Genomic DNA, 26,753 nt, shown 5'->3' on the forward strand with positions numbered 1-26,753 from the left:
CAATGTTTATCTTTCCTCGAGATTCAAATTTACCACAAGCCACACCATAACCCCCCAAAAGTCAAGGCTATAGTTTTCCAAAAGACCAGATCCATCAGCTCCTCCCCCACCCCCCATTAACATAATATCCTGCACACTAAAATATTCCTGTACATTCCAACCACCATTGATTCCCTATAATCTTCAGTGCACGAATTGAAAAATCCTCCTTTAGTTTGCAAGTCCTGCCACTGTCACCTAGTACCATACTCCCATTAATCTCCATCAACACCATCTTCTTGCTTGCCACCTCTATTCTTCTACTCCTGACTTTTGCATATTTATGCTTCTTGCCCTCCATTATACTGGTTGCCCAGTGGATTCTCCCTCTTAAAGATTCAGTCTCTCTACTTTTCCCCCCAACTTCAAAACCTTGCTTTTCAATCATACCGGTGGTCATTACTCCTGACAGTTTTTCCTGCAATTGATAGCTATTTATCTTTTCTAACGAGAGAGCAACCTATGGTATGGAAGGACTATGGCACCTTTATTCAGCAGCGTGCCGAGATATATGCAAGGATTTTAAAGGTACTTTATAAATACAATTTGTTGAAATGATTAGGAAAGCAGTAGAATAGAAAGTCATTGCTTCCCTGCCACCCCTTTTCACACATTCCTCCCCCCAATATCCCAATTTTATATCCCAACCTTGTTTTGTATTTGGAGGTAAATTAAACAGATAATAATTTAAGTTGTTTCCAAAAGCTTCTGATAAAATGAAAAGATTCCTCTCGTACAACAAAATGCACTCATCAACTTTACAACAGGGTTGCCTGCATTCAAACACAATAATAAAGGAAAATTAATAGATTTGTATTTGTTGTCCAGACAAACAGATACAGACTATAAAATTACAAAGCATACATTTTGATATCATTATATGTTTAACAAACATGTAACTGAGTGGAGTAGACAGAATCTGGAAGGCCAGTCAGGGGTATTGTGTAATCTCTAGGCGAGGATAAAGTTTTCTGGAAACAAAAGCTTGCTCCTGGTTATTTCGCAAATAACATTTTGATCTGCAATTGTTCTTAATCAAAAGGTTAACCACTAGATAAATCTATTTACATTGTGTATATCACACGGAGTTGTTCCATTGATCAAAACTGATCAAGTTCTAAAACATGTAAATACTTTTAAAGATCCTTGCGATAAACCACATGATGATTTTGATCTTCCTTTAGCTGTAATATGAAATTCTATTTAACGACAATATAAAAGGTACTCTTGCAAGATATGAAAAATTGTTCACTGCCACATTTACATTTATGAATTTTAAGTGCATCAGAAAATTGCAATGGCTTCATCATTGAATGTCTGGCTGGAGATTAATGACTTTTGTTTGTTGGTTATGCATTTCCTCTCCATCTGAAATTCCAAGTTAACATGACTTAAGGACAATCACACAGAAAAACCATTTTTATCCAGACTTGCTGATTTATTGTAGGTAAGTGTTCGAAGAGTTTTGTCTTGGACAAGCAACAGAAGAAGCAACATTAGTAACTAGCATCAAACTACAACGGTAAAAACTACACCTTGAATTAGTGAAATTGTTTTACATTTTCAGATACATAAACCAGTAGTCAGACAGTAATAATGAAACAACTGCTGGAAATTTAGCAAACTGTTACCTTTGGATAACATATCCACCAAATATATCTGGATGCCCAGATTTTCATCTTCAAGGCAGGAATTGTAAGTTGGACCATTTCTTAACCTCATGATCCCAACTCTTGCTTAACAGTCACTGCCCAAGCTACTTTCATCACGAATTACAGGAATAGGCTGGAGCCAATGTTGTCACTTCACAAAGCAGGATTGAGGCAGAAATAGAGTAGGGCCAATGTCAAGGCAGACAAATTGGAAGTATCATCCCTGGTTCCCTTGGTCAGCGGGGAGCTGAGTGTGAGGCACCAACATACCTCCATGCCCAAGATTCCATTTCGTGTAGAATTCTTGAGCACCTTATAACAAGAATAGAAAGTTATCAAGCTACTTGTGAAGCTGTCAAAATAAAGTCCTTCGCAAAACTCTTCAGCCATGGGAAAAGATTAATTTGCAAGAGAAAACTAGCATTACTAAATTTGAATATTAATACTGAGCAATGCTGATCAATTTAATGGTAGCTCATCTCTTCCTAACAAGACTCTATTACCAATCACTATTTGTAAAACACTTCTAATGTATCATACACCATCACATGATAACATTTAGAGTTATCAACACTATTTGAACTTAGCTGACAAAAGGGTTCTTGAATTCAGACTGGGCTTCCCTATGGTTCATTCCTCCTCTGAGATACTGTGATCCACATCTCTTGCCAAAATGGACTGATTCCATGAATGATAGCAGGAGGCCTAAACCACCAAACCCTGCAATGGAGTCATCAAGAGTAGGAGTAGCCCTAAAAACAAGACATAGCAGGAACAAGTGCAGGTTTCTCAGAATAAGGCCCACTTAGCATTCTTAGTGCCCACCGTTCTGACACAAACAGCCGCATGAAAATACGATGCTTAGTTACTCCTCCTAATCTAAGTCCAAAAGCAAGTTCAGTTCATGGGGTTTTATCCAAGCTCTAGCAGACAGAATCTGTAAAATGGAACAGCCCATGAAAGAAGAGCATTTGAAAATCTTACAAAAGAGAGACAGGCCATGAAGTTTATTCATGTAGTAAAGTAATTACCACACCTGGAGATTTTGCTCAGACTCCCCCCACCCCCCCACCCCCTCCAATATCATAAACTGGCATGTGGAGAAGCAGAGACCTCGTAGCATGGCAGGACAAAAATGTGAAATGTACAAAAATGTACATAAACAATAATGAAACATTGAAAATAAATTAGTAATTAACAAATTTAATATTAAACAAGAATAATTAGGCACCTTTTCGGTTGCTGTCATCTCATATGTGACATTTATCCAAACCTTGATTTACAGAGCTGATTGCTAACATTATACATTGAATTCACTGTTAGAGAGGTGGATGAAGGTACTGTGCTCACCTATACTGTAGCAGCATGACTATTATCCGCTCAAATAGAATTCTGTACCTGGGTACCTTTGCGCCTAAGATGGCACCGTAAGTGGTGTCTTGTAAACGTTTCACTGTACTCATGTCAGTACACGTGACAATATAAAATTAACTCTAATTTCAATGTTAAAATCTTGAGATTGTTTGATGGCACAGATTTTTCAATTTCGATCTGTCCAGGCTGGTTTCTTTTAGCTCCGTGTCCTGGGGTCCATCCTGCAGGCTCAGAAGTTGGCTTTTCTGAATGGCTTTGTACCTGAATTTGAGACTCCTGAAGAGCAGGGTTCTATGTTCAGCAGCTTATAAAATACTTTTGCTATGTTGGAATCCTCCACATGAACCTATGGGTAACCCAGCACATTGGGACTCAGTTAGCATGCATGCAACATCAGGGATATGGCATCTTTATCGTTAGGGATTGTGTCCTGCCATTTGATGCTTTAGATAGATCTTAAGCAGTGGTAGTGGAATGCATAAAAAAACATTTTTACACTCTGTTGTTCAGGGACGGTCAGATCTTACAGAGATCATTTCATTCTCCTCCCTATCAATACTGAGTATTCAGTACAGACTTCAGAATATTGGAGCAAGTGTTATGAAGGCTCACTCAATCAGAAACCAATCACAACAATTCAAGCCAATACAACATGGTGTTCTATTTGATAAATAAATTCCATCTAAAGTGTCGATATGTATTTTTAAAGGGTGATTTGAAATAATTATTACTGTAATCAAATTGCAGAAATCTACCTCTTGCAGTAATATTTTAATGACGCATGTGTACGTACACTGTGTTTGCTTTCTGAAAACATTTCTTGAACAACAGCAGAATGGTCTTAAACAATACTATAGCAATGCCTTGCATATTTTAAGTCAGCTGGAAACTTGCTGACCTTCGAATGCAAAAGATTAGACTCAATAGTGTTGCAGACTGGTTTATTCCAAGTCCAGGCCTATGTGCTGTCAGATACATTAAAGCTTGAATCAGCTGCCATGGAGGCACAATGGGGAAAGATCACTATCTAAGGCCTTTGAGCAAAAGTGAACTGAGAGACTGAAAACTGTGAAACCCATTCACAGTTTTATGTTGTATGCCTTACAAAGAATGGACTTTGTAAATAAAGTGTATTAAAAATGCACTGAAGCATCTCAGAATAGAACATTGTATATAGAGAAAGATTCTATATCTATTGCACTTTCTGTAATTTACAGTTTGAAAAGGTTTTATCCTTAGGCTATACACCTCCAAGAAAATAATCTGTAAATATGACCTGATATGGAATCTATTTTCTAAGTATTAAGTCTATTACAATCCTATTAAATGGAACATGCCGTAAGGGGACAAGTTGAATATAATTGCAAATTCTGTATGATTCAATTTTATATGCTTTGTATTATTTATTTTTACAAATTTTATCAATAAGGTATATTTTTGAAAAATAAATGTACTGAACATAGTGAAGTAGTGTCAAGCAGCCTTTCAGAGAGGTCTCATGTTACTTGGCCTCAATGCAATCTACGACCACCTTGGAACTCTAACTCAAAATTGTGTGGCCAACTTTTCCAAAGCTCCTGTGCACCAACACAAAAGCAATACTTGCCACCACTCTTTATAATTTGAAGAATGTTGATACTCTCATTTTCATTGGATCTACAAAATACAAGCTTTCAAAACTTAAATGCATTTGGAGCCAAAGGTAGTGGGTAATTTCTCTAATAGTTTCAGACTAATGCATCATCCTGCAACCTTTCAGTCATAAGAACGAGTAATTTAAAAGATGGACAATATTGGGATTCAAAATTCTTGCAACAAGAAGAGAGGTGTTCTGTTGCTCACACTTGCTAACAAATGAATTAGAACTTTTTTTTCCTCTCAGTAGGTTAAGATGGGGTTATTGAATACTTTTAAAAGGGAGGTAGATAGAATTAGGAGCAGAAGTTCACCATTCAACTCTTCAAGCCTATCCAATTATAAGATCATGGCTGATCTATTCCATATTTTCATCTATCCTTGATAACCTTCAACTTCCTTGCCTAACAAGCACCAATCTATTGAGAGAAAAAAAAAATCACTCCTCTCTATCTTAAGAGTCTGACTCCCGGTTTTGTGTCTCTTTTTCTGGACTCACCCACAAGTGGAAACATCCTTTCCAAATCCACCTTATCTCAAGAGATTCAGGATCTCATAAATGTAAATCAAGTTATCTCTCATTCTTCTGAAGTCCAGGGAAAACAAGCCCAGCATATTGAGAAAACTGGCTCACTCCAAGTATCAGTCCAGTGAACCTCTTCTGAACTGCCTTCAATGCATTTACATCCTTCCTTCCAAACATCACACTGTATTCGAGATATGGTATCATCAGTGCCCTATATATCTGAAGCAGTGTTCTATCATCTTCTTAAAACACTACACCTCAAAAAGCTGTACCATCACAGATTGCTTAAGGAAATTCAAAGCATAAAGCAATTTTCCAGACAAATAAATTCATTTAAATTTCATATGGTGAGCAGAAAAATAAATCATTAGTAATTTCTAATGTCACCTCCAAAACTAAGCAAGTAGCATCATGTATCCACGTTCAAACTATTTTGCTTTAAGGTGTATGTTTAACATTGAGCTGTCAGTGGTGTACACAAGGGTCAATTCAGAATGCTAAATATTATTTTACAAATTACATTTTCATCAATTAGCTACATTCATCATTGGTACCTCAAGTGTAACAACTTAGGTTTATGGAGAGACCAACATTAAAATTATGTTTCGTTACTTTTGAAATTTAATATTTTTAAACTAAAACAGCAACTCCATGTAAGTTTAAAAAATTACAATTCAAATATATAGCTCTGAAAGGCAAAATTTAGGATGTCATTGCAATTTACAGTTTTTAAAAGGAATCATCTATTTTGCCTAATAATCTGAACACAATCGTATCCCATGAGTGTGTTTTCTTTTTGCTCCAAAAAAAGCAGTAATTCCTCAATTTATCTACTTTTTGTAACTTGAGGTCAAAAGCTAACATGGAAATAAATCTGATGCATTGGTCCCCATACTAGATCTCATCATAGAAACATCAGCTGTCTACAGGATGGGGAATATGTGCTATGTGTACACCACTTTGTAGTCTGGACACCATTGAAAAAGGAAGAGCCTGACAAGAGTTAAAGCAGTTCCATCACTCTTCGAAGAGCTAGACTTATGTTTTAAAAAGATAGTAGGTTATTAGTGAAAGGATCTGTACATATTCAATTCAGCTGCAAACCAAATAAACGAAGAAACATCTTCAATAAATAACTCAATGCAATATCAGTTTGCCTGTCATTTTTCTTTTTTGATTTTTCTTTAAAGGCCAAAGTGCATTTTGCACTGCAGAAATATTTGCAAAAACAACTGAACTAAACCCATGATTCTAGTCACTAATAAGAATTTCAACAAAGGACACCCATTTTTGTGGATACATTCTAACCTGCAACAATATGAAATTAGCAAAATATTATTTAAATCAGTTGATTTCAACTTCTATTTAAGTATATCTGCTTTTTAAAAATCATGGTATTTTTAGAAATTTTATTTCACAGTTAATGATGTACACATTGCCTCAATCCATTCTTTTATCAAAGCAGCTAATCTATCTGCAGTTGACAGCTAACAGCATATGATCTCGTAAACAAATACTTTCACATAGTATAAAAGTGCTATTAAAGCCAAAACTGTCAGCACAAATCTAATCTCCACAAAAGAAAAAATATAAACTGTTGATCACCTCTCATGGCCCTAACTAACATGGAGGTTGTCATGGAAACACTTCTACGAAGCTTTCTTTTGATAAATACTTCTAACTTAATTACTATTAAGCAGAGAAAAGCACTGTTTAATCAGACAATGCATTCCAATATTGGAGACACTGCAGCTACTGTAACATTTTAGATGAGCTGTCTATAGAAATCATTTATATTTCCCAAATATTTGGTGATAATTACATAAATACCATATACATAGTTAATTAGAAGAACTGAAAGGAAGAATGAGTAAACTGACCTTTATGTTGTGAATTTGCATGTTAAAAGTTATGATAAAACCATTACTTTGTTACATGGTAGAATAAACATAGAGGGAGAAAAACACAATTGTATACTGCACTTCAACCTCATAGCAGACAATAAGCAACTCTTCTCTACTGTGAAAGTTATCACATGTGATCCTCCTCCTCTATTCCTCCCCCTCTCTATCCTTACAGAGAGTGTGTTCATTTCCAGGCTTATAATTGAACTGGTTACAACTTGGCAGAAGTGTGGCAGTTCTTCACCTCTTCAATCCAGAAAATTACTTCCTCTCAATTCCTAAACTACTGATTTTATGTTGCCATTCTGCTGACATCCACCCCCACAGGCAAAGCCTAACTGGTTCAGAACAGATGAGTATGAGCCTAATCATCGCATCTGCCGGTTTATTCGCAAATATGCTCCCCTTAAAGGTGTTTCTTTTCTGCCTAGAGTCTGGTATCTGTCTTTAAAACAAAGGCATGCATTTATTCATATAACAAAACATACATTTCAGCCTCAACACTTGAGGGAATACTTCCTTAAGAAAAACAAAAACTTTAAATATATTTTTGTTATAACCGCTTGCTGGAGTGCTGTTCTCAACCAATCTATTCTGTAACTCGTAAGATCAGTTAAGGAAAATCTGGAAGTAAGCTTAGGGATCTGTCACTGTCCAGTAAGCAGTCAATAAAGTGATTCACCTTGAAGGGTGTGGCAACAGACTTTGCTCATCTTGCCAATGTTGAAAATGACAGTCATGTCCAGTGTCTGAATAGTACTCAGTAAAAAGTAAAATCATGATATTAGTTATAACACCAGAAATGATAATTATAAGTCTTTAAAATTATGAATCCCAGGTCCTTCTATTGTGGGCCAGTGAAATTACATGTGTACATTAGGTAGTGGGCGAAATTAATGGCCGCACTTCACTTACATCAAATTGATTTCTCAGAAGTACAATCTTAATCCAAAGAATACGCGACCTTTGATTCCATAGTCTAATTTTAAGCACGTGGAAAGAAGTATTCTGTGTTAATAGGTAAATTTGTTGTGAGCATTGCAAAGACAGTTTGTGGTTAACATTATTTGGAGAACTAAAATTTTGAAGGATTGTAGAAAATGCATTCATTTCAGAGTTTTATGGAAATACCGGGAGTGGTTTAATTAAATAAAAGGTTACTGAAAGTTCACTATGGTCACTGGAGTTTTTTTTTAAAAGACAAGGCTTCCTGTAAACCATAGGACTGGTGAAGATGACATGCTTTACTATAGAGAGTGTTGTTTTAAACAACTGGCTTAAAGAGTTTTTTGTTACATTTCATTTGGAGAAAAGCCTGCTAAAAATCAGCTGAGTTAAAGGAATGCTTGCTAAGAACAACATGTCCAACTGATCTTTTTCCAAAGTGACAATTTATTTCTAAGTCAGGAAAAGAGAACTTCCAATTTGTAGTGTTGCCCTACATGTATTTCCTTTGTCCTTCGAAATGATCGAGTTAGTGGGTTTGGGAAGTGTTAACACGATGACAATAGCCCCAATTCTATGGGTAGTGCCTCTATCTCAATATGCATCAATGGAGGATCTCCATTTCACCAGCAACTGTCATAATGTGCCTGAATCATCATGACATAAATGGATTCATTCATGGTTGATGGGCCAACGAGACTGTTATAGTTCCTTAGTTCTACCCAATCATGTAATTCTCACCAGATAGAGGGAATGTAGGTGCTGTGGTACTATAGAGATCAATGCTGCACCCTCAACATTTTATAAGATTCAGATAAAGTTAGGTATGATAAGAAACTAAGCTATAAAGGAGACATAAGGAGACTGCAAAGGAATATAAATAAATCAAATGAGTGAACAAAGATCTGGAAATGCAATATATGGGAAAATACGAAATTGCAAATTTTGGCAGAAAATATTATTTCAAAAAGCAGAATACTATTCAAACAAAGAGACTGCTCAGCACCAACATGTAAAGGGCTAACAAGCAGATACATAAGTAATTAGGAAAGCTTAAAAGAATGTTGCCTTATACCCTTAGACCATAAGACATAGGAATAGAAATTAGGCCATTCAACCCATTGAGTCTTTTCTGCTATTCAATCATGGTCATCAAGTTTCTCAACCCCATTTTCCATCTTTCACACCATAATCTTTCATCCTCAAGAACCTATCTATCTCAGTCTTAAATATATTCAGTGACCTGACCTCCACAACCTTCTGTGGCAATGAATTCCATAGATTCATCATGAGAGGAATTAAATATATAAGGAGGGAAGAAAGGATTTGGCTAAACAGGCATTGGTGAGACCACACTACATGTGTAAAGTATTAGTTTCCCTCTTTCAAGAATGATATAAATGTATTGGAATCAGTTCAGAGAAGGTTTATTAGACTAATACTTGAATTGGGCAGGCGACTTATGAGGAAATGATGGACAGGCTAGGCTTGTATCCATTGGAGTTGACAAGCACAATAGACAACTTGATTGAAACATATAAGAATCCTGAGGAGTCTCAACAGAGTGGATATGAGTAGAATGTCTCTTCTTGTGAGAGATGTAGAACTAAAAGGTCATTTATATTTTTGTAGATTCACAGAGGAATTACAGGCTCATTAAATCAAAATTAGAATTGATAGAATCAAGGTACTTTTAGAAGCAGAATAAAATTCAATGGAGTTATTTCTGGCATAATGTAAGCATTATAGAACCTGATCTGTACTCCATGCTTTGTCACTGAATTCTAACCACTTTCTCTCTCCTCTAGTCAACCATCAGCTGGCAAAGCAATCGGTGAGGGAAGAATAACTGCTCCTTAGCCTCTAATCATATATTCCCATATACTCCAATCATACATTCAGTTTCAAGAGGAAAAAGACAGAAGGAACTGGCAATCGAATGAGCTGCAACAGGGAGTATAAGACAGATAGGATCTGTGGAGGAACAGCTCCTCAGAATCATTCCCATGCTCACTGTTGACCCAGTTAAATTCTGCATTATTTTCTTGCTCTCACTGAGACAATAGCACCCACAATTGTTATGCCCCTGACTGGAGAGAAATCACAATGTAAGTTCATGTTGTATAGCTCAATTTCTCTTTAATTTTTCACTCCCATTTTCTCATCTCTACTCTCTCATGGGTTACTTGTGATGCTGAGGGCAAGTTCACTCTCCTCCCTCATGTCTTTTGAACCCTATTCTAGCCGCAGTGGAACTGTGGTGGGTGAAGTCAACATTTTCGGTGATGGAGGAGGTGCTGATCAAATAGGATGCTTTTGAGCTTCATCCAGATAAGTGAAGACTTTTGCAAAACCATCCTGACTTGTGCTTTGTAGGTGGTGCATTTTTTATGGAGTTAGAGCGTGCATCACTTGCTGAAGAATATCCAGGCTCAGCCAACTTTTGTAGTCAGTGTATTTATTTTACACTGTAGGCCAGAGAATTTTATGATGTTACTGCCATTTAATGTCAAGGGGAAATGGTTGAACTTTCATTTGGTGGTCATTCTTTGGCACTTTAGTGAAAAGAAACATTTGCACCACATATTAGCCTAAGTTTGAATGCTGCCCAGCTCTTGCAGCACATGGGCATATTCTGTTTTTTTAATCTGAGGATTTAAAAATGGAAATAACCTCTGTGAAATTATCAGCAAACATCTCTACTTCTGACCTTATGATGGAGAGAAGATCGTTGATGAAGCAGCTGAAGATGGTTGGGCCTGTGACAGACTACCCTGATTATCTCCTGCAATGATATCCTGGGGCAGAGATGAATAATCTTCAACAATTCAAACAGCTACCTCAGTGGTTCCTGTGTGATTCAGACAATGATATTACCCTTTGATTCTTAGTGATCTCAACTTAGGGCTCATGATGCCACATTATGTCAAATGTTGTCTTGATGTCAAGTTTAAGCTACTAAGTACATCCTGAAGTTCACTTATCACAGCATCCTACCACCTCAGTGTGAAAATGGGTTATGTCTTGAGAGGGACTATCTATTGGTCATACTTACCAAAACATATTCCACACTCTATTTCAATAAAACAAGCTCTACAGTGTTGAATCAACTGTTGTCTTGAATCAACAAAACACTACATAGGACAAACAGGAAGACAGCTAACGATCTGCATCCATGAACACTAATTAGCCACGAAACGACACGACCAGCTATCCTTCGTAGCCACACACGCAGATGACAAGCAACATGAATTCTACTGGGACAACACTACTATTATAGGGCAAGCCAAACAGAGAACAACCAGGGAATTCCTAGAGGCATGGCACTCATCCACAGATTCAATCAATAAGCACATCGACCTGGACCCAATATACCGACCACTGCAATGGACAGCTGGAACTGACAACCGGAAGCGGCAGATTCAAACCACTACAAATGCCGGAGGCAACATCACAGAAGCACTTCACAGGAGGCTCCCAAGCACTGAGGATGTCACCTAGACAGGAGACGAAACGTCTGCAACACAAATTCCCAGCTCGGCGAACAGAACCACAACAACGAGCACCCGAGCTACAAATCTTCTCACAAACATTGAACTGTTGTCTTTCTCTGGGCAAAAGTGAGGACTGCAGATGCTGGAGATCACAGTCTAGATTAGAGTGGCGCTGGAAAAGTACAGCAGGTCAGGCAGCACCCGAAAAGCCGGAAAATCGATGTTTCGAGCAAAAGCCCTTAATCAGGAAAGCCCTTTAAGCTCTTAATCTTGATTGTTGCCTTTTTCTGGTCAACGTGCACACAATGCTGCACTTAAATGGTAATTAGATTTCTTAAGTAGTTTGGCAACTACCTGAGGTAACACACAAGTTGTCATATCAGGAACTTGATTTCTGTGATATTGTGAGATTGGGCAAAAGCCGTGGATAAACCAGTGGAGAAAAGAAAAAACTGGTCTCCATATTTTATGCATTTCTTAGCAATTCCAAAGGTGCTATTTACAATATAAAACAAATTATGTTACACTAGAAGTCTGTCATGATTATGTACAAGTTCAAAATTTAAAAAAACTCAAGAATGTAAGAGTCTCAAAGATTGTTGGCACAATATTGTGGAACACATTGTTCAAACTGCCGCAAACTAAAATTGTCTTTCAGACATACTGTATTTCAATCTTTAAAAAATTGCAGAAAAATATATGAGTTAAAAATTTTTAATTAAGATGTTGGCAATTGGGGATTGTAAATCTGGTCTTCTCAGGAAAATTGATTCTGAGTTGCCGGCTGACTATAGTACAATTATTAACAAATTTTCAGTGCTGGAATTGTAACTGGACTGTTTAAATGGTTGTGGGTTCTAACCTTTTATGCTGACAATTGGCAGAATACAGTTGCACAGAGAATATTTATGGGGCTCTTCTGCTCATCAAAGAATTAGTCTGAGGGACAGAGAAAATTCCACACTTCAGTTCTCCAACAGAAACTGCTTTTCAACCTTAATTCTCAATCTCCTCTGCTTCAATTCTCCATTCCAGGGAGAAAGAATCCAGTCATTTTCCCACTAGAAAGTATTAGCCACAATGAATCAGTTAGAAGATGATCAAAAAGGTACTAATCACTGGATTAATTCTAGTGTATATGCTAGTGAGTTTAGAAATAGGGAGGTGAAGAAAATGAATGTGTTGCTAGAGACAGAGTCCAGGAGGAAGGGAGAATTTTGGATTGCCGGTCGTTTGGAACTATGTCTGCAGAAAGTAGGACTTGTATAAGCTGGATGGTTTGCAAGACAACAGAGCAAGTACCACCCTCATGAGTTGTTTGACCGTGCTGTTGGGAAGTGTTCAAAATAACTTGGCAGGGGAATGGGAACCAGGATGTAATATTAGAAAAGCAAAATAAGATGCATAAGGGATTGAGAGAGGCAGTTGGCACAGTGTAAGAAATAGGTACTAGGTGCGGTTAGATTAAGAAGGAATGAAATATGTCTAAATTTCATTTAGAGTGTAAACATGTAGAATGTGGAAAGAAGGTTGCTAAGCTGCAGAAATAAAATTGCCACATGGAATTGTGATGTTTTGTGGATAATAAAGATCTGGCTTAAAAAGTGGAGGACTAGATACAATATATACAGGAAAGATTGGGAAAGAAAAAATAAAATAGAAGTGTTGATCAAAGAGGTAATTACAAGGGTGAAGAGGAAGGATAAAGATCAGAATCTGTTTGATTAGTATTAAGAAACAATAGAGATATTATGACACAATTTATGCATTCTATAGTCTATTGATGAGCATAAACGATATGGAGCCAATTTGCAGAAAATTATACATGGTTGCAAAACTATAAAGTAGTGCTAATTAGTGGTAAACTCAGGTGCAGAAAAGAGTATAACTCATGCTGCTTTCTGTTCGTTTTTCTTAGGAGGTCTGATGTGTTTGGAATTTTATTTGCAAGTGTTATGCATTTCCTGACCTCTTGATCAATCTTCCCATGTTACTACCAGATAAAAAAATTATTTTAAAAAGAAACAGCTCATGCACTCATCAGGAAAATTCACAAGAATACCAATAAAAGCAAAAACAACATTTACACTGGAGAAATGAAGACTAGCAAACAACTAAACTCATTCAACTTGTCTTTAGTTCACTTTGCTTATCGTGACCAGGGACTCAGCTCTTGGTTGGACCAACTCAGGTCTGCTGAGTCTGCTGCGGACCTGTAGGGCAGGAAGGGGAAAGCAGAGGGAAATGAAGAGGTGAGAACAAGTTCAGCAAAAAAGGAAATTCAAGACATGTGGGAGTTGGCAGTACAGTGTTGGAGGGCATGATGGGAAGGTTATTGACAGTGACCGCGACCATGGCCATTTTCCAGTTGCACTTTGCATCTGGAGATTGGATGTAAAACATGGTGGACAATATCTGCACTGCACTCCACCTGGTTGCTATTCACCCCGGAACCTCAAGGCCCTTTTTTACCTCGCTCTACCGGACAACAAATTTTCACCAATTTCCTCACACCTCATGTGGAGACCCAACACATTGAACTTTGTCTCTAATCCCCCTCCCTGCTCCATGAAGCGAGACACTATGCCTTAATGTTGTTCCTCTTTTCAAGAAGGGTAATAGGGAATTCGCTGGCAAATTACAGACCAGTCAGTCTTACATTTGTGGTCAGCAAAGTATTGGAAAGAATTCTGAGGGATAGGATTTATGACTATTTGGCAAAGCATAGTGTGATTAAAGGCAGTCAGCATGGCTTTGTGAGGGGCAGGTCATGCCTCACAAATCTTATTGAGTTCTTTGAGGAAATGTCAAGACTGGTCGATGACAGTCGAGCAGTGGATGTGGTGTATATGGATTTCAGCAAGGCATTTGATAGGGTTCCCCATGGTAGGCTCATTCATAAAGTCAGGAAGTATAGGATACAGGGAGATTTGGCTATCTGGATTCAGAATTGGCTGGCTGACAGAAGGCAGAGAGTGGTTGTAGATGGAAAGTGTTCTGCCTGGAGGGCAGTGTTGAGTGGTGTCCCGCAGGGCTCTGTACTTGGGCTTCTGCTCTTTGTAGTTTTTATAAATGACTTGGATGAGGAGGTTCTGGGTGGGTTAGTAAATTTGCAGATGACACAAAGGTTGGAGGTGTCGTCAATAGTATAGAGGGCTACTGTAGGCTGCAGCGTGACATAGACAGAATGCAGAGCTGGGCTGAGAAATGGCAGATAGAGTTCAACCTGGATAAATGTGAAGTGATGCATTTAGGAAGATTGAACTCGAATGCTGAATATAGGATTAAAGTCAGGATTCTTGGCAGTGTGGAGAAACAGAGGGATCTGGGTGTGCAAGTACATAGATCCCTCAAAGTTGCCAGCCAAGTGGATAGGGTTGTTAAGAAAGCACATGGTATTTTGGCTTTCATCAACGGGGGATAGAGTTTAAGAGCTGGGAGGTTTTGCTGCAGCTCTACAAGTCCCTGGTGAGGCCACACTTAGAATATTGTGTCCAGTTCTGGTCGCCCTACTATAGGAAAGATACAGAGGCTTTGGAGAGGGTGCAAAAAAGGCTTACCAGGATGCTGCCTGGACTGGAGGGCTTGCCTTATGAAGAAAGGTTGAATAGGCTCGGACTTTTCTCTCTGGAGAGAAGGAGGAAGAGCAGAGACCTGATAGAGGTGTACAAAATAATGAGAGGAACAGACAGAGTCAATAGCCAGAGACTTTTCCCCAGGGCAGGACTGACTGGTATGAGAAGTCATAGTTTGAAGATATTAGGAGGAAGGTATAAAGGAGACATCAGAGGTAGTTTTTTTACACAGAGTTGTGAATGCATGGAATGCGTTACCAGTGGTGGTGGTGGAAGCAGAGTCGTTGGGGAGATTTAAGTGACTGCTGGACATGCACATGGATAGCAGTGAGTTGAGGGGTGCGTAGGTTGTTACTATATTTTACATTAGGATTAAATCTCGGCACAACATCGTGGGCCAAAGGGCCTATTCTGTGCTGTACTTTTCTATGTTCTATGTTCTATTAATGATGCCCAACCCTGGTGGATTTGGCAAGATATGGAAAGTGAGGTAACTTCAAAGCTCTCAGTCAGTCTATGATACCTAGGGTGTTATGAAATCTCTCATGATAGGCAGTGGGTTGAGATAAATCCTGTGATATAAACATGGCAAAGCCCCAACCGCAGTGAGTACTTCCACCTGTCCTGCCTCTTGATTCCATGAGCCAGCTCCAAATGGGCTGGTTACATTATTATTGACCTGAAGAGCAGACGATGTCTAAGGAAAGTCAATGTGTTCCAAGGCAGACTGGCCATCATCAATCTCACCCAAGAAAATTGTTTGCCAAAAGTAACAGGAAAATTCAGTGCAAAATCTTTGTTCAATGTTGCTGCCATTTCTTCATTCCCTGTGATCATTTCCCTCATCGTAGGCTCTCAGAGAAAATCATTTACTTCAACGGCACTTTGTTTTACATCCTTGTAAAACTGTTTCTGTATCTCTAGCCAATTCACTATTATGACTACTAAAACATTCTGAATCCTCAGGTTTAACATTATTGTTGCAACTTAAAAAGCTTCTTTCAATCTGATACAATCCTTAATCTTCCTCATAAACAACAGATGGATTTTGTTTTTCAATTAAATGTATTCTTTATTGAGCATTCTGAATTTTCTTTATGTTTCTTCTATTTACATACCACCATTTAGTCCATTTACCCACTCAACTACAGCCAGCTCTCCCCTCATACCTATGTAATTGAATTTTACTAAGTTTAAGCTCTTGTTCCTCATTGCAGTAAATGGTTTTCAAACTTAATATGGAAGGCAGTTTTATTATGATCACTGCATCCCAGTAGCCCTTTAACTCTTACGAGTCAATAGTTACAATAGTCACGAGCTAGTAATAAATCCTGCCTCATTACACAATACCTGATCTAAAATACTTTTAATCCTATCTGACTCCACAACATCTTGCTTCAGGAAACTATCACAAAAGCATTTCACAGACTCATCTTTGAGATTATCTTTGCAATTTGATTGGACCAATATACAAAGATTAATGATCCTGACAACTATTACACTGCCTTTGTTACAAGATTCAGTAATTTCTCATTCAATGCTCTATCCAATGACAAAATCATTGTTAGGGATTCTATTAAATACTTCCTTCTGATTCTGCTCCTCATAATCGCCATCTACAATGATTCTATTTCCAGATTGCCTGAGCTGAGGTCCATCTGACCTCTGAAGCAAATATAAGAGACCTAATAGTACTATTTATTGAAAAGCAGAGGAGTTCTCACAACCATCCTGGCCCATATGCATCTCTCAAATAACATTTAAAATCAGAGTATTTAGTCATGATTCAATTTCTGTTTGTAGAAGCTTACTATGCACAAATTGGTTGCCAATTTTCTAATAATGGAATCAAGTCCTCATTTAAAGTGATTGATTGGCTGTTAAGCACAATAGAATTGGGATTCTGGGTAAACCAAGATAGAGGACGGGAAAAATTTCTGGCTGCAACTGCTGCTCCTTTATTGAGGTATTTTAGGTGTTGGAGGTGATTTCCTTGAATTCCAGGAGCAGCAATTACTGTTTTATGTGCCGTTGCATTGTTTTGGAACTTTGGAAAAAAAAAGTCAAAATAACAACAGTTTTAAAAGGGAGAAGAACAGACAAAGTAAGCACATGGTGAGGTTAGTGCAGGAGAGAGAGAGAGAGAGAGAGAGAAAAAGAAAGAAATTGGCACAGCAGTGAACCTGCACAGTTACTGCCTTTGCTGTTTGAATTCATGTATCGCTGGACATCGGAGAGCATCTGGGAAAATTAACAAACAGTGAAATTCACAATTGATCTTGGAGGAAATGTTTGGGTGAGATTCACAGCACAGAATCAGATAAGTTAATTGTTTTTAAGTGGGACCTACAGAAAGTCTGCAGGAGTAAGTAGAGTGGGTTCTTTCTTGATTAAAAGTTTTTGAGATATGTCTCTTGTTCAAACTTAAAATATAAGCCATAACTATTAATTTAAACAGGGGCAGTGTTTTGTAGTTGAATAAGATGGTGTTATTTTCTGGGTCTGTAGATTGTGAAGGAGCAAAAATGGTCTTTAGTAGAGTGATATGCAATTCTTGTCAGATGTGGGAGTTTAAAAAGAGTTTAAGGGTTACTGTGGATTAACACTGCCATAAATGCGGATGTGGATCTTATCAGATCGAATGCATCAGTTGGAGAGACAGTTAGAAGTGATGAGGAATTTGCAACAGCAACAGTATGTGATGGATGGCAGTTATAGGAAGGGGTAAAAGTCGCAGATACAGTCACATAGATGGGTTAACTCCAGAAAAGGTAAGAGAGGTAGGCAGCTAGTGCAGGAGCCTTCTGTGGCTATACCTATTTCAACCAAGTATGATGTTTTGGAAAATATAGGGGGTGATGGATTCTCAGGGGAACGTAGCATGAAAAGGCAAGTTTCTGGTATTGACACTGGCTCTAATGCAACGAGGGGTATGTCAGGTTCCAAGAGATCAATTGTGTTAGGGGACTCTCTAGTCCGAGGTACAGACAGACATTTCTGTGGCCAGCAGCGAAAAATCAGAATGGTGTGTTGCTTCCCTGGTGCCAGGATCAAGGATGCCTCAGAGAGGGTGCAGAATGTTCTCAAGGGGGAGAGGGGCCAGCAAGAGGTCATTGTCCACATAGGAATCAACGACATAGGAAGAGAAAAGGTTGAGATTCTGAAGGGAGATTACGGAGAGTTAGGCAGGAAATTAAAAAGGAGGTCCTCGAGATAGTAATATCTGGATTATTCCCGGTGCTATGAGCTAGTGAGGGCAGGAATAGGAGGATAAAGCAGATGAATGCATGGATGAGGAACTGATGTATGGGAGAGGGATTCACATTTTTGGACCATTGGAATCTCTTTTGGGGTTGAAGTGACCTGTACAAGAAGGATGGTTTGCATCTAAATTGGAAGGGGACTAATATACTGGCAGGAAGATTTGCTACAGCTGCTCGGGAGGATTTAAACTAGTAAGGTGGGGGTGGGAGCCAGGGAGATAGTGAGGAAAGAGATCAATTTGAGACTGGTACAGTTGAGAACAGAAGCGAGTCAAACAGTCAGGGCAGGCAGGGACAAGGTAGGACTGATAAATTAAACTGCATTTATTTCAATGCAAGGGGCCTAACAGGGAAGGCAGATGAACTCAGGGCATGGTTAGGAACATGGGACTGGGATATCATAGCAATTACAGAAACATGGCTCAAGGATGGGCAGGACTGGCAGCTTAATGTTCCGGGATACAAATGCTACAGGAAGGATAGAAAGGGAGGCAAGAGAGGAGGGGGAGTGGCATTTTTGATAAAGCGTTACAGCTGTGCTGAGGGAGGATATTCCTGGAAATACATCCAGGGAACTTATTTGGGTGGAACTGAGAAATAAGAAAGGGATGATCACCTTATTGGGATCGTATTATAGACCCCCTAATAGTCAGAGGGAAATTGAGAAACAAAGTTATAAGGGGATCTCAGCTATCTGTAAGAATAATAGGATGGTTATGGTTGGGGATTTTAACTTGGCAAACATAGACTGGGACTGCCATAGTGTTAAGGTTTAGATGGAGAGGAATTTTTTTAAGTGTGTACAAGAAAATTTTCTGATTCAGTTTGTGGATGTACCTACTAGAGAAGGTGCAAAACTTGACCTACTCTTGGGAAATAAGGCAGGGCAGGTGACAGGTGTCAGTGGGGGAGCACTTTGGGGCTAGCGACTATAATTCTTTTAGATTTAAAATAGTAATGGAAAAGGATAGACCAGATCTAAAAGTTGAAATTCTAAATTGGAGAAAGGCCAATTTTGACGGTATTAGGCAAGAACTTTCAAAAAGTGATCGGGGGCAGATGTTCGCAGGTAAAGGGACTGTTGGAAAATGGGAAGCCGTCAGAAATGAGATAACGAGAGTCCAGAGAAAATATATTCCTGTTAGGGTGAAAGGAAAGGCTGGTAGGGATAGGGAATGCTGGATGACTGAAGAAATTGAGGGTTTGGTAAAGAAAAAGAAGCAGCATATGTAAGGTATAGACAGGATAGATCGAGTGAATCCTTAGAAGATTATAAAGGCAGTAGGAGTATACTTAAGAGGGAAATCAGGAGGGCAAAAAGGGGACATGAAATAGCTTTGGCAAATAAAGTAAAAGAGAATCCAAAGGGTTTTTACAAATACATTAAGAACAAAAGTGTAACTAGGGACAGAATAGGTCCCCTCAAATATCAGCAAGGCTGCCTTTATGTGGAGCCGCAGAAAATGGGGGAGATACTAAATGAATATTTCGCGTCAGTATTTACTGTGGAAAAGGATATGGAAGATATAGAAAATAGTGAACTAAAGAGTGACACCTTGCAAAATGCCCATATTACACAGGAGGACGTGCTGGATGTCTTGAAACGCATAAAGGTGAATAAATCCCCAGGACCTGATCAGGTGTATCCTAGAACTCTGTGGGAAGCTAGAAAAGTGATTGCTGGGCCTCTTGCTGAGATATTTGTATCATCGATAGTCACAGGTGAGGTGCTGTAAGACTGTAGGTTTGCTAACATGGTGCCACTCTTTAAGAAGGTGAGTAAGGATAAGCCAGGGAACTATAGAACAGTGAGCCTGACGTCAGTGGTGGGCAAGTATTTGGAGGGAATTCTGAGGAACGGGATGTACATGTATTTGGAAAGGCAAGGACTGATTAGGGATAGTCAACATGGCTTCGTGCGTGGGAAATCATGTCTCACAAATTTGATTGAGTTTTTTGAAGAAGTAACAAAGAGGATTGATGAGGGCAGAGTGGTAGATGTGATCTATATGGACTTCAGTAAGACATTCGATAAGGTTCCCTATGGGAGACTGGTTATGAAGGTTAGATTTCGTGGAATAACGGGAGAACTAGCCATCTGGAAACAGAACTGGCTCAAAGGTAGAAGACAGAGGGTTTTTCAGACCAGTGGAGTGCCACAAGGATTGGTGCTGGGTCCTCTACTTTTTGTCATTTACATAAATGATTTGGACGCGAGCATAAGAGGTACAGTTAGTAAGTTTGCAGATGACACCAAAATTGGAGGTGTAGTGGACGGCGAAGAAGGTTACCTCAGATGGGCCATTAGGCTGAGAACTGGCAGATGGAGTTTAATTCAGATAAATGTGAGGTGCTGCATTTTGGGAAGGCAAATCTTAGCAGGACTTATACACTTAATGGTAAGGTCCTAGGGAGCATTGCTGAACAAAGAGACATTGGAGTGCAGCTTCATAGCTCCTTGAAAGTGGAGTCACAGGTAGATAGGATAGTGAAGAAGCCATTTGGTATGCTTTCTTTTATTGGTCGGAGTATCGAGTACCAGAGTTGGGAGGTCATGTTGTGGCTGTACAGAACATTGGTTAGGCCACTGTTGGATTATTGCGTGCAATTCTGGTCTCCTTCATATCTGAAAGATGTTGTGAAACTTGAAAGGGTTCAGAAAAGATGTACAAGGATGTTGCCAGGGTTGGAGGATTTGAGCTATAGGGAAAGGCTGAACAGGCTGGGGCTGTTTTCCCTGGAGTATCAGAGGCTGAGGGGTGACCTTATAGTGGTTTACAAAATTATGAGGGGCATGGATAGGGTAAATAGACAGTCTTTTCCCTGGGGTGGGAACGAGAGGGCATAGGTTTAAGGGTGAGAGGGGAAAGATATGAAAGGGACCTAAGGGGCAAATCTTTAATGCAGAGGGTGATGTGTGTATGGAATGAGCTGCCAGAGGAAGTGGTGGAGGCTGGTACAATTGCAACATTTAAAAGGCATTTGGATGGGTAAATGAATAGGAAGGGTTTGGAGGGATATAGGCCGGGTGCTGGCAGGTGGGACTAGGTTGGGTTGGGATATCTGGTCTGCCTGGGTGAGTTGGACTGAAGGGTCTGTCTCCATGCTATGAAAAGTATTCTACAAGGTTATGTAAGCAATGTTTCTCATTCTTTTTTCTTAGCACTATGCCAGAATACAATTTTAATTCATATTCAGTTATAATAATATCCAAATTTATGTTGTTAGATCTAGATCCCTTGTCCCAACAACAGCATTTTACACTCAGTTTTCCACGAGTCTATGGTTCTGTCAGATATGTTCTGCGGTGCTGCAAGTCAAATCATGATTGCAGGTCTCCTAAGTTCCAACCTAAGCAAACAATAGTCATTCTGAATATCACTGCAGATGGTCACTTATTAAAAACTGAACTCACATAAGAGCAACTTAAAATAGCAGCAAGTATAATGAAGTCCATAATTACACACTTATTTTAACTACAAAAATACAAATATTGGTGTCCAGCTCAACAGGAATAGACAATACATCAGAATCATTTCTCAAAACAAATCCTACCACGGAACGGAAATCTGTTATGTTGAGTTTCACAAAATATATTTGTAAACATGCAAGGTTTATTTCTGAATGTTAATTTAGATTATCATTTAAGATGCTGCTTCCTTTTAACCCCTGTCAAAATTAATTTACTGACAGTAATTTGGCAGGTTAGAGTCATTTGGCAGAGATTAATAGGATAATGACTATTGTGATGCTACTTATTAAGGTTGTACTGTTCATCTTGATAACTCCTGGGTTAAACATGTTATCCAGAGATCATCAAAATCTCGAGTGCTTTTTCAATCAATCAATCTTCTACCGACTATGTGATAATACTAACATTTTTAAGGAAGAAAAGAAACCATATATCTTTAATAAGTAAGCTTAATAAAAGTCCATTTCCCCTGATCTCAGGGTAAGGAGTGAACCCTCAGGAGCAGGTGATTTAAATTAGATCAGGTTTATTTAGACAGGCAAAGAAGTGAATGAAGGAAGGGAGGGAGCAAAGATACAAAATGGTTGGGGATAAAAATTAGAATCTGCAAATTCCAGCATGACAATTGAGTACCTGTCAGCTTGCCAGGACAATACAAGTCGACTGATGTTAATAAAAAAGGCATTTACAGGGATCCCTGCTGGCTCAGTCCAATGAGCAGCTGTGACATCCAGACAAGGCAAATCATAGCTGAGGAAGTGAGAGAAGCAGTAAAATGGTCAAAATGCCACTGCATTAAAACGAAAATGAAAAAAACTAGAATTCCTGCTTCAGATTGGCATCTGGTAACTCCTACTGCAACCAGTCAGGAATGGACATCAGCTGGGGACAGGATTGGACTCATTGACTGCCATTCTACAGTTCTACAATCCATCAATGATTCACATTTTCCTGTGAAATAATATTTAGATTAGATTAGAGTCCCTACAGTGTGGAAACAGGCCCTTTGGCCCAAGAGGTCCACACCGACCCTCCGAAGAGTAACCCACCCAGACCCATTTTCCTCTAACTAATACACCTAACACTAAGAGCAATTTTAGAATGGCCAATTCACCTGAGTGGCACATCTTTTGGACTGTGGGATGGAACCGGAGCACCTCGAGGAAACCCACGCAGACATGGGAAGAATGTGCAAACTCCACACAGACATTCGCCCAAGGCTGGAATTGAATCTGGGACCCTGGTGCTGTGAGGCAGCAGTGCAAACCATTGAGCCACCATGCCGCCCCAAGGAGTCAACATGTACTGGAGTGGGAGGGTCAAAATTGATAATTGGAAAGAAAATTCAACCACTTATTTTCAATTTTGTGTTTGCTGATTCAAAAAAGAATCAGAGAAAATGTCAAAGCTGACACTATTGATAATTAGATTAGATTAGATTCCCTACAGCATGGAAACAGGCCCTTAGGCCCAACCAGTCCACACCGACCCTCCGAAGAGTAACCACCCAAATCCATTTCCCTCTGACTAATGCACCTAATATTATGGGCAATTTAACACGGCCAATTCATCTGATCTGCACATCCTTTGGACTGTAGGAGGAAACCGAAGCACCCGGAGGAAACCCATGCAGACACGGAGAGAATGGGCAAACTCGAATTTTGTGCATCTAATGGGGATCTGTCTGTTGGCTCTGTGGTATATATTTTCAAGAAGACCTGTTACATTTTGCACAAATGATGGGCCAGCAACAGACCTTCCCCGAGAGCAAGTACGAGTGGGTAGAAGTCTCACCTGCCAAGAACTGCCATCAATCAGTGTGAATTTCTTCAGTGCTTGGCAGCCTCTTAGAATGAAGCCATTGCCCAGCTTAGGCCTCAGATTGAGGACAGACCCATACATAGCTGAGTGATATCGGGGGGGTTTCACAAGTCAAGGTTACAGGGAGGTGAGAGGTGGATCATCAGCAAGGTCAGGGCCAGCACTCGTCAGTTTTTCATCCACTCTCTACTACTGGGACATCTGATCAATCACTTGATGCATGTAAATAAGTGACCTGTACAAACTACCAGGAGCCTGAAGAAAATGCGCCAGGCTTTGCTGGTTATGTTAACTGCAAGGCGAACATCTGACCACGGCTGGATCAACAGTAGTAATGGAAAAGTGAGGCCTTTATATTGGCATTACTTGCCTACCAACAGACTTCAACTGGCAGTAGGGCAGGAAGGCTATCCATGCATTCCACAGCCACCACCTTGCTGGCTAATTAAATGTGTCCTATCACCAAATTCCCCAGGGGAATGGTGAATGATTTCACCCTTGGAGCAATATTTCCAATTGTATCTCAAACAGGAAGACATGTGACTTCCAAAACAAAACTAATCCTGAGAAGTTGTGCAGAAGAGCTCAATCAGTTTAGTTCGATTGGAAGCAAACGTGACCAGTATTGTTTACGAACTCACTGAGCAAAAGCTTAAAAGATCAATCAAGCAGTTCCCAAGGGTCATTTACTATTAGCTGCAAAGAAACTTACATTTTATTTTAATATTCAGTTTATGTCTTTCAAATGCAGTCTAAAGCACGAATTTCAATAAGACACTTTACAAAATGGATGTTCACTTTTTTTTAATGTGTTTAAAAGTATTGACTTACAATCTCTATTATTCTCAATCTATTATTCTTTTGCTTACTAAAAGTCGGTGGGAATACTGTGAGGGATAGACTTGACATATTGAAGTCCATGAATATGCATGACAGAGACATTCATAACAAGAAAGCTGAAGTCAAGGTTGTTGAGTCAATTGGGAACTATGGTGTCATAGAGATTTTCATAAACATTTCTTGACCCTTGATTTGGAGACAATATATCATACATGGGATTACAATATTCCAGAAAAATAGACTCCTTTAGGAGAAAGGTGACACAGTCTGAGCCCAGGTCAACTGGGAAGTGAAAGTAGTCCTGACAGTACACCATAATTTCCTAACTTTATATAAAAGTATGGTAGAAATTCTTCAAATGTTTGCTGTAGATGACCAGGATAAAACAAGAATGACAGTTACCCTTCAAAAAAAAAGATTGGTGTATACAAACATAAGGATCATAATAATCAAAAGGGGGTCTCAACCAACATAATATGAATTAGGAATTATCAAAGTCGTCCAGAAATGTGAACTAAAAAATTTCCTGTTCAGTTAGTTAGGGCTATCACAAGAGATAAGTACACCCCCAGCTGGTAATGGTGTGACGGGGGCAGCAACTACTTACAAGAGGCACTGCAACAACTCACTAAACATAGTTATTCAATAGCACCTCCATGCCCGGCAACTCCACTGAAAAAGTCAAAGGCATCAATGTTATGTCAACTCATGATCTGCAAGTTCCTGCATGGGTCATACACCATCCAACCTGGACACTCGCAGCTATTGTTATTCCATGAAATTCCTGTAATTCCCTGTTCAACCATCAGCATAAGCACTGCATGCGGCAGCTTAAGGAAAAAGCCTTTTATGATGTAGTGCAGCCAGGCAGGGAGCCAGCACTGTCCACATTCAAGAGAAAATCAAAGAGAGAGATTTGAAAATAATAACAAAACTACAAAATGTTCGAAACACTTTCAACAGGTCTGACAGCATTTGTGGAGAAAGAGAGCTAACGTTTCAGATCAATAAGCTTTCATCAGAACACGACTGAACTGAAAAATATCCATCAAAGGTCACTGAGGTGAAGCATTATTTTTTTTCTCTCCACAGAAGTATCCACACCTACTACTATCAGTATTATGTTTTATTTCAGATTTTCAGCATTTTCAGCATAAAAATTAATTTAGTAAATGGCAACCAGCATAGTTACAGAAGGAGCAAATCCTACTTCACCAAATGTCCCACAACATTTACTGTTACTTTGGGAGGGGAAATGGAGAAATTACCAGAGTGGAACACTCAAAACTGAGGACAGGTTGGTGCAGGAAGACTCACAGTCATGCCGTACCAGAGGTGTGGGATTATAACTCTATTGGGAAGATCTTGTGCTTGGCAGGACTACAGGAGGTATCACCATACAGGGGAACATGTGAGAACCTGGAACACAGGAAATAGGAGACATAGGTCATTCAGCACTTTCAGCCACTCCACCAATGAGATCATGGTTGATCTGCTACTTTTACTTGATTAATATGTAAAATATACCAGTTTCACAAGCCCAACGATGGAGCCTTCGTAGTCCTCTGTGGCAGAGAATTCCAAAGATTCACCACTTTGCGTGTTAAGAAATTGCTCCTCATCTTAGTCCTAAATGGTTTGCCTCTTATTGAAATCATGTTCCCTGGTTCTGGAGAACCTAGCCAGGCGAAACATTCTTCCTGCATCCACCTTGTCGAACCCTATAAGAATTTTCTATGTTTGAATGAGATCATCTCTTGTTTTCCTAAACAAGAGAACAAAGGTCAGGGTATTTAATTTAAAAAATCTTTCTTCATAATACAATGTCTCCATCACAAAAGTTAGTCTAGTGAACATTTGTTGGACTGCTCTATGGCAAGTGTATCCTTCCATAGGTAAGAAGACCAAAAATGCACACAGTACATTATCGCAATAAGACATCTCTGCTCCTGTGTACAAATTCTCCTGTAATACAGACCATCAAACCGTTTGGCTTCTTAACTGGTTGCTACACCTGTATACCTATTTTCAGAGACACATGAACAATAACACTCAAATCCCTTGATGTTCACCACATCCCAGGCTAAGTCCATTTAAGAAATACTCCATATTTGTTTTCTCTCCCAGAGATAACCTCACATCTTTCCAAATTGTATTCATGTGCCAAATATTTGCCCAATCAGTCTCTCCAAACCTTGTTGGATCGCTTCTGC

General features: G+C 39.1%; 1 protein-coding gene across 7 annotated transcripts in view; it reads right to left on the bottom strand.

The window, feature by feature from the left end:
* The window catches only part of foxp2 (forkhead box P2), a 795,054-nt gene that overhangs the window by 746,365 nt on the left and 21,936 nt on the right, over positions 1-26,753 (bottom strand). The window contains exons 2-3 of one of the 7 annotated variants that reach the window (XM_087997211.1): positions 26,068-26,305; positions 25,871-25,959 (exon numbers count right to left, since the gene is read on the bottom strand). The exons of 5 other annotated variants lie outside the window; for them this stretch is intronic. The gene's annotated coding sequence lies outside the window, so the exon portion shown is untranslated. The remainder of the gene's footprint in view (positions 1-25,870; positions 25,960-26,067; positions 26,306-26,753) is intronic. One more of the 7 variants, XM_087997214.1, reaches the window with a different exon arrangement.

The sequence above is a fragment of the Chiloscyllium plagiosum genome, unplaced genomic scaffold (assembly GCF_037043375.1).
Source record: "Chiloscyllium plagiosum isolate Xiang-an unplaced genomic scaffold, Cpla_swu_hap1 HiC_scaffold_19, whole genome shotgun sequence".
Lineage (NCBI taxonomy): Eukaryota > Metazoa > Chordata > Chondrichthyes > Orectolobiformes > Hemiscylliidae > Chiloscyllium > Chiloscyllium plagiosum.